A 17,347-nucleotide genomic window follows, 5' to 3' on the forward strand; every position below is an offset into this window, starting at 1 on the left:
CCCCTCCGTGGACCCTATTGGTCAGCCTTTGACAGGGCTGTAGAGTAACTCCCCATCAGCTGTGCGCCGTTACTGCGGGTTCATTGTCAGTGACGTCTACCGCTCACCTCTGATTGGTGCGCGGCGGTCACGTGGTCCGAGGGATCGGGATACAGAGTTCCCACCCCTCTGCTATACTGATTGGTCACACGTCAATAGCCTTGGAGGAGACACTCCCACCTTGCTGACCGTGCGTTCCAACCACTGTAACCAGCCCTCGTTTTAGCCATCGCTTGTATAAGCTGATGTGTGTAAACGGCTGATGAGTACTCCCACTCTGGTCATTCCTATGCGATTTATGGAGGCATGTGTCCTTCCTTATTAACCCCTCTGGTTCACTTAATGCTCTCGCATTTTCGTTAATCCTAGTGGGGAAAAAGAAAGGAAGGGGATCATTTAAAAAATTATTTATAATTCATATTTGTTTGAACTAATTATTTGAAAGGATTTTTTTAAAAAAGCTTTCTTTTCAAACTCATATTATTGTGATAAATAAAGTTTTGTAACAATTTTATGCAAACTGTACGATTAATATATGCTTATCTTGGTGACAAATATATATATGAGGCTGTCACCTTATTACTGTGTGAGCAGACACTTCTGACAGCCAAAAAAACACATATTGAAACCACTATGCATATCAAATAGTAATGTGTTTAGGGAAAGGAATGTATAGCAGCATCCATCATTAATATAGCAAAAATACAATCTATAATGTTTATCCACAACAATTGTACATAGCTGATTATACACAAAAAATAATGGAATTAATGATAAAGGTATTAACACTGTAATCATTATAATTATCTGATAGATGGATCTGAATCTTTCCAGTGCTGTTCTATGAATAAATACATATAGAACAGCTAGACTGTAATTAACATCGCATTCCAAATATTCACTAATATTATTATGTTGCATTGTTAAAAATGTTATTAAAAAATATTAAAAATATTAAAATGTTAAAAACATTAAAAATGTTAGATGGATAACTTGAAATTTTAAAACTGTAGGGCAAGATTGGCTAGATCTTATTCTAATTTCTGTCTTTCTAGTGATTGCTGATAAAACAGTTGAGGTCCACATCTATATTCAGGCCATTCGGACTAAGAGTATTGGTCATGTACAGCCATTGCGTTTCGCGTTTTGAAATTTCTCGGACCATGTTGGCACCCCGCCAGTTGGGGCCAACATGGTCTATCCCCCAAAATTTCAGCCCTATGGGGTTCTTATCATGTTTCTTCAAAAAATGTAGCGAAACACTGTGTTCTTCATATCCAATGGTGATGTTGTATATGTGTTCAGACACCCTTTTGGATAATTTTCTTTTTGTTCGTCCTATGTACATTAAGCCACAAGGGCATTCTAAAGCGTAGACCACATGTGTTGTAGCACACGTAATTGACTCTTTAATTTCAAAAGTTTTGCCGTTGGCTGTGGATGTGAAGCTATTTATGCCCCTCAAATGGGTGGATACCTGGCGACAAGATTTACACTTTCTACAGGCTGTGAACCCCGGTTGGTTCCAAAACATATGTAGTTTTTTTGGGGGGTCTAAAACTTTATGTACAATCTGGTCCCCAAAAGTTGCTGTTTTTCTATAGATGAACACAGGAGATTCTGGTAACATTGGTTTTAATGTTTTATCCATAGCTAGTATGTTCCAATGCTTTTTGAAAATCGTTTCCACTTCACGGTACTGGTCATGATAGTTTGATATAAAGCCCCATTCATGTGTTGATTGCCGTGGGCGTTCCTTAGGTTGTAGAAGGGCTACCTGTGAGCTTTCTCCCACCTGGAGTCTTATCTTATCTAGTGCTTCTTCTTTATACCCTTTTTCCACAAAACGCTGTTGAATCAGTGAAGATTGTGTTTTATAGTCATCATCTTCCGTGCAATTTCGCCTGATTCGCATGAACTGGCCTTTAGGTATATTTCGAAGCCAGCGTGGATGGTGTCCACTCTGGATTGGGATGAAGCTGTTTCTATCTGTTGCTTTAAAATAAGCTTTAGTTGTCAGATGATCTGCTCCTTTAATGACCGTAACGTCTAGGTAGTGTATTTCCTGTTTACTCCAGGAGAATTCCAATTTGATGTTATTCTTATTACCATTAAGCCATTCTGAGTATGCAATGAGTGATTCCTCCGATCCTTGCCATATGATAAATAGATCGTCGATATATCTCTGGTAAAAGATCAACTCTTGCTTCCTATTATTATATACCCATCTGTCTTCCCATTCACTCATAAATAGGTTGGCTAGGCTTGGTGCAAACTTTGCACCCATAGCCACACCTATCTTCTGAGTGTAGAACTGCCCCCCATACCAAAAGTAATTATGGGTAAGGCAGTAATCTAGTGCCATTTTCAGGAATTTCTTTTGAACAAACGGTAAATCTTCTCTTTTACTCATGGCCCAATTAAGGGCTAGGAGGGCATCATCATGTTGGATGTTGGTATAAAGGGCAGCCACATCCGCTGTTACTAAGAATACTTCTGATTCTTTAGGAAAACTCACTTCTTTTATCTTCTGTATAAAATTGGTGGTATCCTTTAAGAAAGCCTTAGTGGTGATAACACTGCCTTGCATGAAGTGATCTAGATATTGTCCAATTCTAGCTGTGACGGACTCTATACCATTTACGATAGGTCTCGCTGGTGGTAGAGTTGGGTGTTTGTGTATTTTGGGGACAGTGTAAATCGTCGGAGTCCTATTGAAACTTGGGCATAAGTATAACTTTTCTTTCTTTGTTATCACCTTCATGTAATACCCGTAATCGATTAGATTACGCAGGTCAACTCTGTATTGTTTCATTGGGTCCTTCTTTAAAAGTTGGTACGTATTTTGATCTTCCAACATTTCTTTTAATTGTGTGTGATAATACGTTTTGTCCATCACGACCACTCCTCCCCCTTTGTCAGCCGGTCGGACAATGATGTCCTTGCGTTGTTCGAGAGCTTTAATGCCTTCCTCGATGTATCTAGGATTTAGACTTTTCTTAGCTGGTAAAATTTCAAGATCTTTTAAAACTAAGAAAAGTCTAAATCCTAGATACATCGAGGAAGGCATTAAAGCTCTCGAACAACGCAAGGACATCATTGTCCGACCGGCTGACAAAGGGGGAGGAGTGGTCGTGATGGACAAAACGTATTATCACACACAATTAAAAGAAATGTTGGAAGATCAAAATACGTACCAACTTTTAAAGAAGGACCCAATGAAACAATACAGAGTTGACCTGCGTAATCTAATCGATTACGGGTATTACATGAAGGTGATAACAAAGAAAGAAAAGTTATACTTATGCCCAAGTTTCAATAGGACTCCGACGATTTACACTGTCCCCAAAATACACAAACACCCAACTCTACCACCAGCGAGACCTATCGTAAATGGTATAGAGTCCGTCACAGCTAGAATTGGACAATATCTAGATCACTTCATGCAAGGCAGTGTTATCACCACTAAGGCTTTCTTAAAGGATACCACCAATTTTATACAGAAGATAAAAGAAGTGAGTTTTCCTAAAGAATCAGAAGTATTCTTAGTAACAGCGGATGTGGCTGCCCTTTATACCAACATCCAACATGATGATGCCCTCCTAGCCCTTAATTGGGCCATGAGTAAAAGAGAAGATTTACCGTTTGTTCAAAAGAAATTCCTGAAAATGGCACTAGATTACTGCCTTACCCATAATTACTTTTGGTATGGGGGGCAGTTCTACACTCAGAAGATAGGTGTGGCTATGGGTGCAAAGTTTGCACCAAGCCTAGCCAACCTATTTATGAGTGAATGGGAAGACAGATGGGTATATAATAATAGGAAGCAAGAGTTGATCTTTTACCAGAGATATATCGACGATCTATTTATCATATGGCAAGGATCGGAGGAATCACTCATTGCATACTCAGAATGGCTTAATGGTAATAAGAATAACATCAAATTGGAATTCTCCTGGAGTAAACAGGAAATACACTACCTAGACGTTACGGTCATTAAAGGAGCAGATCATCTGACAACTAAAGCTTATTTTAAAGCAACAGATAGAAACAGCTTCATCCCAATCCAGAGTGGACACCATCCACGCTGGCTTCGAAATATACCTAAAGGCCAGTTCATGCGAATCAGGCGAAATTGCACGGAAGATGATGACTATAAAACACAATCTTCACTGATTCAACAGCGTTTTGTGGAACAAGGGTATAAAGAAGAAGCACTAGATAAGATAAGACTCCAGGTGGGAGAAAGCTCACAGGTAGCCCTTCTACAACCTAAGGAACGCCCACGGCAATCAACACATGAATGGGGCTTTATATCAAACTATCATGACCAGTACCGTGAAGTGGAAACGATTTTCAAAAAGCATTGGAACATACTAGCTATGGATAAAACATTAAAACCAATGTTACCAGAATCTCCTGTGTTCATCTATAGAAAAACAGCAACTTTTGGGGACCAGATTGTACATAAAGTTTTAGACCCCCCAAAAAAACTACATATGTTTTGGAACCAACCGGGGTTCACAGCCTGTAGAAAGTGTAAATCTTGTCGCCAGGTATCCACCCATTTGAGGGGCATAAATAGCTTCACATCCACAGCCAACGGCAAAACTTTTGAAATTAAAGAGTCAATTACGTGTGCTACAACACATGTGGTCTACGCTTTAGAATGCCCTTGTGGCTTAATGTACATAGGACGAACAAAAAGAAAATTATCCAAAAGGGTGTCTGAACACATATACAACATCACCATTGGATATGAAGAACACAGTGTTTCGCTACATTTTTTGAAGAAACATGATAAGAACCCCATAGGGCTGAAATTTTGGGGGATAGACCATGTTGGCCCCAACTGGCGGGGTGCCAACATGGTCCGAGAAATTTCAAAACGCGAAACGCAATGGCTGTACATGACCAATACTCTTAGTCCGAATGGCCTGAATATAGATGTGGACCTCAACTGTTTTATCAGCAATCACTAGAAAGACAGAAATTAGAATGAGATCTAGCCAATCTTGCCCTACAGTTTTAAAATTTCAAGTTATCCATCTAACATTTTTAATGTTTTTAACATTTTAATATTTTTAATATTTTTTAATAACATTTTTAACAATGCAACATAATAATATTAGTGAATATTTGGAATGCGATGTTAATTACAGTCTAGCTGTTCTATATGTATTTATTCATAGAACAGCACTGGAAAGATTCAGATCCATCTATCAGATAATTATAATGATTACAGTGTTAATACCTTTATCATTAATTCCATTATTTTTTGTGTATAATCAGCTATGTACAATTGTTGTGGATAAACATTATAGATTGTATTTTTGCTATATTAATGATGGATGCTGCTATACATTCCTTTCCCTAAACACATTACTATTTGATATGCATAGTGGTTTCAATATGTGTTTTTTTGGCTGTCAGAAGTGTCTGCTCACACAGTAATAAGGTGACAGCCTCATATATATATTTGTCACCAAGATAAGCATATATTAATCGTACAGTTTGCATAAAATTGTTACAAAACTTTATTTATCACAATAATATGAGTTTGAAAAGAAAGCTTTTTTAAAAAAATCCTTTCAAATAATTAGTTCAAACAAATATGAATTATAAATAATTTTTTAAATGATCCCCTTCCTTTCTTTTTCCCCACTAGGATTAACGAAAATGCGAGAGCATTAAGTGAACCAGAGGGGTTAATAAGGAAGGACACATGCCTCCATAAATCGCATAGGAATGACCAGAGTGGGAGTACTCATCAGCCGTTTACACACATCAGCTTATACAAGCGATGGCTAAAACGAGGGCTGGTTACAGTGGTTGGAACGCACGGTCAGCAAGGTGGGAGTGTCTCCTCCAAGGCTATTGACGTGTGACCAATCAGTATAGCAGAGGGGTGGGAACTCTGTATCCCGATCCCTCGGACCACGTGACCGCCGCGCACCAATCAGAGGTGAGCGGTAGACGTCACTGACAATGAACCCGCAGTAACGGTGCACAGCTGATGGGGAGTTACTCTACAGCCCTGTCAAAGGCTGACCAATAGGGTCCACGGAGGGGAGGTACCAAGATCAGAGCTCCCACTATAAATTAAACAGTCTAAGACGTGTAGCCACGCCCTCTGAAGACGTGGACCTATCACGAAACGCGTCAGGGCGTGACTACACGACGATTTAGCTTGCAAGGCAGCCTAGCTTCTACCCGGGACTTACGAGGGGAAATTTGAGCCTGAGTAATTTGGAGCCATATTCCTGAGTGAGCAGAGGCAGCAGCCTTTATGACAAGCGCTTTTTATCTTTAATCTTGTGTAAGCATGAGCGGGTAGCAGGGGTTTTATGATTATAAATAAAAAGGATTTTACACTATGCAAAGTCTCTCTTGCTTCCCTGCATGATTGCCAAGCTACACTGATTGAAGAGCGTACGGATCATCACTATACACCAGAGGAGGAGAACCGATGAGTGATTACCACCAGTGGATGTATCCAATGCTTTTAAAGTACTACTTTTTGGTGAGTACAATACCTTAGGGGGAAATCACAGACAGCTCCAATCAGCATTTGAATGAACAAACAGCTATACTGTGAAATCACTCCACACAAAGAACAGCATATTAGAGGAAGTGCAAGGACTATCATTAATTGATTCACAAAGAGTGTGGACACATGTTACATAATACTTTTATGCATACATAACTTTATAAACTTTTTCCTCAAACTAACCATTGCAGTATATGAGTATTGGACTCATAAGCCATTTGATAAGCTTTTTTTAGCGCTGTTAATGTTTTATTAATATTTCTTAATAACACATCGTTTTTTATGTCACTATTTTATTATAATAGCTGCTTTTCTACTGCATAAAACAATCATACATTTAACCCTTTTTTCCATTGAGCGCTGGGATCAGAATCATCCGTAGCTTTTTTCTGATAAATTTTTTACAATATCTTATCGGCATATTGACCTGGAAGGTGGCGTTCCCGGTTTCTACAGATCTGATGGGGTTCACTTTTCGGAAATAGGTTTGGACCTGTTTAATCTTGGTTTGCAATCCAGTATTGAAATGGTCGCGGTGGTGGGGGTGGCCCGGGCTTGAAGCAAGCCCGCCTGATGGGGACTATTTGTTGTTTAATAAAATGATGTATACTGTCTGCCCGAGTTTTGAATAACTGGGTAGGATGCTGGTGTTTATTGAAATTGAAAGATGAGTTTAATAAATAAAGTGGTTGTTGTTATGTTTAAAACCAATAAAGGTACCGCGGCCATTATATTTGCCAAAAGATTTAATTGGTGTATGTTTCTTTTATTTACCAGTTATAATAGGTTATTAAGATGGGTGCTGGTGTGTGTGTGGTCTACAGTCTCATGAGGCAAATGAAAACGCATGCACAGCCCATGACACACACAAAACACAAGTTCACCCAATGTAGATTGAATTTTAAAGTGGGTACACCTGTTAAGGATGTCCTTAAATTACTAACCCAAAAAACACGCTCTATGAGCATGCCCAGAAACATCCAAGTGCTGTTCACACACAAAAAGCAACATCAAAAAATCTAAGTCCCTGGGCATGCTCAGATCACTAGAAATGCAGCTAGCAGAAAACAAGGCAAAGCCCTGTCCAAAATGAATCACATCATCCAGCAAGCTACAAATTTAGAGATAGGACAAACACCCCCTGGTCCGGGTGGGCAAACAAAGAGCCTAACATGGGCAAAAGTTATACCATAAATACCATTGCAGTCTATGGGAATTGACTTGTTCATTTTGCTAGACCCCACTTGGCTGGCTTATCTTCTATTAATGGCCTTAAAATGGGTATGGGGGCCCAGGTCCCAACCTAAGGGACATACAGTACCTGCCGCCGTTATTGTACTTTCAACGTGATCTCATCGCTCTGGTTCACGGCGACAGGGTACTGTAAATCTTGTGCTGGCTGACGCAATAGGAAAAACACAGGAGAGAGAGAGCGGCCTCCATGATGGAGGGGGGGGGGGCATGCGATGTATGGGCACAGGCAGCACTGGGCAGAAAGGCAGAGCTGGCTGGCTGTAGCGAAGGCGGAGCGGTACATCAGAGGCAGACTGGTGGTGGACGGTAACGATGTGACTGCAGGTACACAGACAGGTCACACTCACTGTCAGTGGCACTGTGATGATCAAAGGCGCGCAGGGGATGTTTTCTTTCCTTCCTCCACCGCTGCTGTGCCAGCGCCTCTAACACTGTACGGAGGGACTCTATAGTGGAGCGACTGCCTGTTGAGTTAGTTGCAGAGAGGGAGTAGGATCACCGGTGGCCGGGCGCCCTGGGTGGTAGTGCCACCGCCTCTCTCCAGTGCGCCCTAGGCGGCTGCCTAGTGGTAGTACCGGCCCTGACTCCAAGGCAAATTGTAACCAATTCCGTATCGTAGGATGTCATATGACGTCCTAGACTTCAGTGGGGGATATCTGAATGATGGTTGCAGCTACAGGCATCATTCAGATATCCCTTTTTACAGGCAGCGATTGTTCATACCATAAGAATGATCATAGCGGCAGTTCCATCACTTGATTGTTCTTACAGGCGGCGGGAGGGGACATCCCACCACCACCCGGGCTTCTCCCGTGCCATCGGAGGCCCGGAGAATGAATCGTCCGACGCAGAATAAGGAGAATAGAGATTTAAAAACATAAACAAAGCTGCAATCGTGGCTGAAAGCATGAGATCAGTGTTTTTTTTTCCCCCGATCTCATGCTTTCCAGCCTAGAGGACAGATGTGGGGTCTTATTGACCCCGCCTCTCTCCATAAAGAGTACCTGTCACACACTATTCCTATTACAAGGGATGTTTAGGTTCCTTGTAATAGGAATAAAAGTGATAAAAAAAAAGTGCAAAAAAAAAAAAAAAAATACATAATAAGAAAAAAAAAATTCAAACGCCCCTGTCCCTAGTAGCTTGCACTCAGAAGCGAACGCGCATGTAAGTCACATATGTAAATGCCATACAAACCACACATGTGAGGTATTGACGCGTGCATTAGAGCAAGAGCAATAATTTTAGCACTAGACCTCCTCTGTAACTCTAAACTGGTAACCTGTAAAAAAATTCAAGCGTCGCCTATGGAGATTTTTAAGTTTGGCGCCATTCCATGAGTGTGTGCAATATTAAAGCGTGACAAGTTGGGTATCTATTCACTCGGTGTAACATCATCTTTCACATTATCCCAAAAAATTGGGATAACTTTACTGTTTTGTTTTTTAATTCATGAAACCGTTTTTTTTGGCAAAGAGATAAAACGTTGTAATGACCGCCACTTTATTCCTTAGGGTGTCTTCTAAAAAAAAAAATATATAATGTTTGGGGTTCTGAGTAATTTTCTAGTAAAAAAATATGATGATTTTTACATGGAGAGAAGTTCCAGAATAGGCGTGGTATGGAAGTGGTTAAATAAAACACTGGCATGGGTTTTTGTTATGCTGATCATGAAGGGGAACTCCGCACCAAATATAAAAGTGCAGTGGAGCCCGGCAGAAGAGGGAACAGAGAAGACAGCCAGCGGAGAAGACCGGGCCCCCACGGTGGAGCCCGGCAGTAGAGGGAACAGTGAAGACAGCCAGTGGAGAAGACCGGGCCCCTGCAGAAGACCAGGCACACCCTTCTCTTATGTAAAACAGTTTAAAGAAGAAAGGGGGAGGGGGCCCCGGCAGAAGACAGCGTGAAGTCCGGTTCCCCCCGGCAGAAGGTGGCGGTGAAGTCCGGGCCCCCGCGGTGGAGCCCGGCAGAAGAGGGAACACAGCGGTGAAGTCCGGGCCTACCCCCCCATGTAAAAGAGCTTAAAGGGGAGGGGGCCCGGCAGAAGACCCCCCAGCTGACTAATAAATTACTTAAAAAATCTGTGTAGTGTGTTTTATTTAACTTACCATTTTCCCCCCAGGTGAATGGGTAGGGGTACGATGTACCCCATACTCATTCACATAGGGTGGGGGGCCGAATCTGGGGGCCGCCTTATTAAAGGGGGCTCCCAGATTCTGATAAGCCCCCCGCCTGCAGACCCCGACAACCAACAGCCAGGGTTGTCAGGAAGAGGACTTGTCCTCATCGACATGGGGACAAAAGTGCCCACCCCCCCATGTTGAGGGCATGCGGTCTGGTACAGCTCAGGAGGGGGGGGGCGCTCGCTCGTCCCCACCCCTAAAGAGTGTTCATACACGAAAAGCGTCGGGCAATATGGATGCAGACACAGGTCAACACTACACTATCCCCTCGGAACATCATCCACTCTATGAAATTTTTGTCTCTACTGTTTTTAACATGCTCACCCCCTATGTCCATGCTGTCCAGATGTTTTTAAGATTGTGTGTATATATATATGAGATTGTTTTTGATTGTATCATTAAGTTATTTACACCAATACGTGATGTCAAGTTGATGCATATTATGTACCCCTGACTTTTTACACTGATACACCGGCGTACTTTCAAATTTGCCGTGTCGTATCTTTAGTTTGAATCCTCAAACCAAGATACGACGGCTTCTGGCTTCGATCCGACAGGCGTACGGCATCTTACGCCTTCGGATCATAGGTGCAATACTTCAGCGCCCGCTGGGTGGAATTCGCATCGTTTTCCGCGTCGGGTATGCTAATTAGCTTTTTCCGTCGATCCACGAAGGTACGCGCGGCCGTCGCATTCTCTTACGTCATCGCTAGTCGGCTTTTCCCGGCGTATAGTTAAAGCTGCTATTTTGTGGCGTATAGATAGACTTGCCATGTTAAAGTATGGCCGTCGTTCTCGCGTCAAATTTTAATTTTTTTTTTTTTGCGTAAGTCATCCGTGAATAGGAAAGGACGTAACTCACGTCTAAGTTCAAAAAATGACGTCGGTGCAACGTCATTTCGCGCAAAGCACGGTGGGAAATTTCAAAACAGAGCATGCGCAGTTCAATCGGCGCGGGGACGCACTTCATTTAAATGAATCACGCCCCTACCCACCAAATTTGAAATACGCGCCGAGAGATACACTACGCCGCCGTAACTTACGGCGCGAAATCTTCCTGGATTCGACTTAGAGCCAGGTAAGATACGGCGGCGTAGCGTATCTCTGATACGCTGTGCCAGGGCAATTCTATGTGAATCTGGCCCACTATGTGGTGTGTGTATGGATTGACATTTACTCCTAATGTTCTTCCCTGTATGTGGTGCTATGTTCTTATTTGCACTCTATCCAATTTCTTATACTCAATAAATATACATCTGTATCCAATCTACCATTACCATGTTGAAGAGCCTCATTTAAAGTCCCAACCTTCCTGCTTCAGTCTTCTACACACACATATACAGCTAGATTCACGTAGCTCTGCGTATATTTTGGCCGGCGTAGCGCATCTCATATGCGCCACACCAACGTAAAATAGGGCACCCAGACCAGTATTCACAAAGATCTGGCGGCGTACGTTGCGCCGGCATAGTGTAAATAGGCAGGCGTAAGCCCGCCTAATTTAAATGTGTAAGGTAGTGGGCGTGTTGTATACAAATTAGCTGTGACCCCATGTAAATGTTTTCACGAACGAACGGCGCATTCGCGCGCATGCTCAGAGTCACGTCGCATATACTCCCTAAGATACGTCGGCTCAATGCTTTCGACGTGAACGTAACCTACGCACAGCCCCATTCACGCACCACTTACGTAAAGGACGTAAAATTCAACCGCTGTTCCGACGTCCATACTTTAACATTGGCTGCGCCTCATATAGCAGGGGTAACGTTACGCCGGACGTAAGCGGTATAGCGGGTGCAAGTAAATTTGTGAATCGGCGTATCGAGGCAATTTACATATTCTATGCGTAAATCTACGGAAGCGCCCCCTAGCGGCCAGTGTAAATATGCACCCTAGATACGACGGCGTACTAACACTTACGTCGATTGGAGGAAGCTAGAATTCAGGCGTATCTAGCTCCCAGAATAGCACGCACAGATACGACGGCGCATCTTTCTATTTACGCGGCGTAGCTATAGATGCGCCGAAGTAAAACAATGCTGAATCTAGCTCATAGTGTGTGTGTGTATATATATATATATATATATATATATATATACACACACACACACACACACACATACCATATATTCACACACAAGAATGCAGCTCTCATCACTTACATATTTATCTTTCAGCCAAGTATTGGCACATGACAACAGTGCAGCTTGGGCAGGGATATGACATTTAAAGCGGAGTTCTACCCAAAAGTGGAAGCTCCACTTATCATGCACTGGACTGCATGTGGTGTAAATTGGCCTGTGACGGTATTGGTATGATATCCCCGTCAAAGATTCCCTTCTTCCATAAGAACATCACCCAATATTCCACTAGGAGGAATATTCCTGAGATCGCCCATTAAGCCACACATTAGTCCAGGCTTACTGCTAGAACAAGACAGACTTTAATGTTATATCACACAGCTTATATGTCATTTCCAAAACTGTTACAATGACAAATCTCCGCCCCCCTCACACTGGGGCTTCCATACAGATGAAAACACATTTTCTTTAGACAATGACATCAAGGACGCTGATTACTAGTTGTACTGAATACATTAACTAGACCGCTCGACCCCGCATATAGAGAGATAATTACCACACTGGAGCAATCAGAATAATTAACACAAGCCACTTAAACACAGATCTCCTTCACACAACACAATAGATCAATTAACCTTTAGAAATAGTGAGGGGACATTAGCACGTCAATAACCTGTTAGCTGAGGACAGAATTACACAGGGCAAGCAGGGAGAATTAGACTGAGGCCTCGTACACACGACAGAGTTTCTCGGCAGAATTCACCGAGAAACTCGGTCAAAACCCGGATTCTGCCGAGAATCTCTGTCGTGTGTACACTTTTGGCTCGATGGAGCCGCCGAGGAGCTCGTCGAGAAAATAGAGAACATGTTCTCTATTTTCTCGTTGTTCTATGGGAGAAGGCGTCCCGCCGAGCTCCTCGGCGGCTTCATCCCAGAACTCGACGAGGAACTCGACGTGCCAAGCACGTCGAGTTCCTCTGCCGTGTGTACGGGGCCTGAGACATATAGGCAAATGCATCACATGGCCCTTATAGGCAATGGTGGCAGCAGCACCGAGAGCCGATGGAAACATTGGCTGGGGTACCAACATCGCCGGATTCCAGGACAGGTAAGTGTCCGAATATTAAAAGTCAGCAGCTACAGTATGAGGGTTATTTACTAAAGGCAAATCCACTTTGCACTACAAGTGCAAAGTGCACTTGAAATTGCACTTGTAAGTGCAGTCGCTGTAAATCTGAGGGGTAGATCTGAAATGAGGGGAAGCTCTGATGATTTTATCATCCAATCATGTGCAAGCTAAAATACTGTTTTTTATTTTCCTTGCATATCCCCCTCGGATCTGGGAGCGACTACACTTCCAAGTGCACTTTGCATTTGTAGTTTGCACTTGTAGTGCAAAGTGGATTTGCCTTTAGTAAATAACCCCCTATGTGTAGCTGCTGAGTTTTACTTTTGTGCTGGGGAGAACTTTAATATCCCAATTCCTTTTAATTGGTTGCTGGAATTACCCTTCGGCAGATACTAAGTCCAAACAATGGACTAGACTTAGTATAAAAAGAATATACAGTATATATACTATATTGACAAAAGTATTAGGACGCCTGCCTTTACATGCACATGAACTTTAATGGCATCCCAGTCTATAACAGCTTCAACTCCTCTGGGAAGGCTGTCCTATGGGAATGTTTGACCATTCTTCCAGAAGTACATTTGTGAGGTCAGGCATTGTGTTGGATAAGAAGGCCTGGCTCGCAGTCCCCACACAAATTCATCCCAAAGGCCAAAGGTGTTCTATCAGGTTGAGGTCAGGACTATGTGCAGGCCAGTCAAGTTCCTCCACCCCAAACTGGCTCATCCATGTATTTATGGACCTTGCTTTGTGCACTGGCCCAAATCATTTGGTGAAGGGGGGATTATGTTGTAGGGGGAGGGGGGATTATGGTCTGGGGTTGTTTTTAGTGGTTGGGCTTGGCCCCTTAGTTCCAGTGAAGGGAACACTTAAAGCATCAGCATACCAAGACATTTTGGGAATATTTCATGCCCTCAACTTTGTGCGAACAGTTTGGGGACGGCCCCTTTCTGTTCCAACATGACTGTGCACCAGTGCACAAAGCAAGGTCCATAAAGACACTGATGAGCGAGTTTGGTAATAATAGTGTAACTACAGATTCATGGAATAAACAGAACATTGAAGATGTATATCTGGAGTTTCCCTTGGTACTCTGTTAGCAGACAAGATCCTTGGACTGTGGAGGTGGATGTCTGTGAAGGTTCTCATTCATTCAGGTCAATCAATAAATCAAACTAACTGGACTTGCTGTATTTTAAGGCGTTTTGCTGGTCAGCCGACAACAAGTGTTCTGAATTCAGAATGACTTGTACAAAAATAATTTGGGAATGGAAAGTGGATGCGAGAGGTTTATCTGCTTTGTATTAAATGGATTATGTGCTTATAAAAAATAAAATATTTTATTTTAACCACTTAAGAACCCCTTCACGCTGATATACGTCGGCAGAATGGGGCCGCCGGCGCGCTCCCGCGACCCGGTCCGAAGCTCCGTGGCCACGGGACTCGCGGACCCGATCGCTGCTGGAGTCCCGCGATCAGTCCCCGGAACTGAAGAACGGGGAAAGCTGTAGGTAAACACAGCTTCCCCATTCTTCACTGCGGCGCTGTCATCAATCGTGTGTTCCCTAATATAGGGACACACAATCAATGATGTCACACCTATAGCCACACCCCCCTACAGTTAGAAACACAGATGAGGTCATACATAACCCCTTCAGCGCCCCCTGTGGTTAACTCCCAAACTGCAACTGTAATTTTCACAGTAAACAATGCATTTTAAATGCATTTTTTGCTGTGAAAATGACACCGGTCCCAAAAATGTGTCAAAATTGTCCGAAATGTCCGTCATAATGTCACAGTCACAAAAAAAATAGCTGATCGCCGCCATTAGTTTAATTTTAGTTTTATAAAAATGCAATAAATATAGGTAGAAGAATACGTATCTGCCTAAACTGAGGAAAAAAAATAATGTTTTTTATATTTTTGGGGGATATTTATTATAGCAAAAAGTAAAAAATATTGATTTTATTTTTCAAAATTGTCGCTCTATTTTTGTTTATAGCGCAAAAAATGAAAACCGCAGAGGTGATCAAATACCACCAAAAGAAAGCTCTATTTGTGGGAAAAAAAGGACGCCAATTTTGTTTGGGAGCCACGTCGCACGACCGCGCAATTGTCAGTTAAAGTGACGCAGTGCCGAATCGCAAAAACTGGCTGGGTCCTTTAGCTGCATTTTGGTCCGGGTCTTAAGTGGTTAAAAGAGTAAAACAAACCATTTTAAAACGGTAGTGGGTCTCTTATAAAATGTATTCACAATGTTATGTATTTTTTTCTTTTTTTTTTCAATGTTAGAAAAATATCAGAAAAAATATATGTTGAAATGTCTTTATTAGACATTAAATATTTTCCGAAAAACACATTTTAAAAATATATTTTCTACAATATATCTTTGAAAAATACATTTAAATTATATTTTTGGAATGCATTTACAAATATATGTAAAAATATATGTTTAAATTACTTTTTTATACGTTAAAAAATCTGAAGAATATATTTAAAAATATATGTTGAAAGCGGATGTCCGCTGAAAAAAAAAATTAAAAGCCAGCAGCTACAAATACTGCAGCTGCTGACTTTTAATATTAGGACACTTACCTGTCCTGGAGTCCAGCGCCGTCCGCAGCATAGGACGAGCAATTGCTCGTCACTCTGCTGCCCCCCCCCGCCATCCTCGGTGAGGGAACCAGGAAGAGAAGCGCTCCGGCTTCACTGCCTGGTTCCCTACGGCGCATGCGCGAGTCACACTACGCCTGCCGATTGGCTCCTGCTGTGTACTGGGAGCCGAGTGTTCCCAGAACATAACGGGGGGGGGGGGGGGGGGTTCAGTGACGTCATGCCCGCAATCTGCCCGAGACTGTGTGGCCGGAAGTGGGTGCAAATACCTGTCTTTAGACAGGTATCTGCACCCCCCTCCCCCCTGAAAGGTGTCAAATGTGATACCGGAGGGGGGGATGGTTTTGATCAGCGGGAGTTCCACTTTAGGGCGGAGCTCCGCTTTAAATGCATTTTTTTAGATGCTCAAAAATATCTGGCAAATAATTAAAAAAATATATTTTCAAATATATGCCTTTGGAAAATATATTTTAATTTACATTTTTGAAAAAAAGATGTAAAAATATATTAGCGTAGGCCAATATATTGTAAATATATTTAAAATATATCATTTTTTTAAATAAATATATTGGAAATATATTTTTTAGTCCATATGGGTTACATCAGAGTCCGCACAGACCCACCCTTACATCAGAGTCCACACCGACCTCCCTTACATCAGAGCCTACACAGACCCCCCTTACATCAGAGTCCACACAGACCCACCCTTACATCAGAGTCCGCACAGACCCCCCCTTACATCAGAGTCCACACCGACCTCCCTTACATCAGAGCCTACACAGACCCCCCTTACATCAGAGTCCACACAGACCCACCCTTACATCAGAGTCCGCACAGACCCCCCCTTACATCAGAGTCCGCACAGACCCCCCCTTACATCAGAGCCCCCTTACATTAGAGGCGCACAGACCCCCCTTACATCAGAGCCCCCTTACATTAGAGTCCGCACAGACCCACCCTTACATCAGAGCCTCCTTACGTCAGAGTCCGCACAGATCCACCCTTACGTCAGAGTCCCCTTACATCAGAGTTCGCATAGACCAATTCTTAATCAGAGCCTGCACAGCCCCCCCTTACGTCAGAGCTCCTTTACAGGTAGGCCCCTTTATATTACAGTGCCACAGAAATTATCCCCACCACCCTTTTCTCTGTAATTACAGTGCCCCTTTTACTCTCTGCTCACTGTGCAGTTCTCCAGCTCCTCCTGCCCCCTTACATCAGAGCCCGCACAGACCCCCCTTGACATCAGAGCCCCCTTTACATCAGAGTCCACACATATCCACCCTTACATCAGAGCCCCCTTTACATCAGAGCCTGCACAGACCCCCCTTTACATCAGAGTTTGCACAGACCCCCTTTACATCAGAGTCCGCACAGACCCCCTTTACATCAGAGTCCGCACAGACCCCCTTTACATCAGAGTCCGCACAGACCCCCTTTACATCAGAGTCCGCACAGACCCATCCTTACATCAGAGTCCCCTTACATCAGAGTCCAC

The sequence above is a fragment of the Rana temporaria genome, chromosome 4 (assembly GCF_905171775.1).
Source record: "Rana temporaria chromosome 4, aRanTem1.1, whole genome shotgun sequence".
Taxonomy (NCBI): domain Eukaryota; kingdom Metazoa; phylum Chordata; class Amphibia; order Anura; family Ranidae; genus Rana; species Rana temporaria.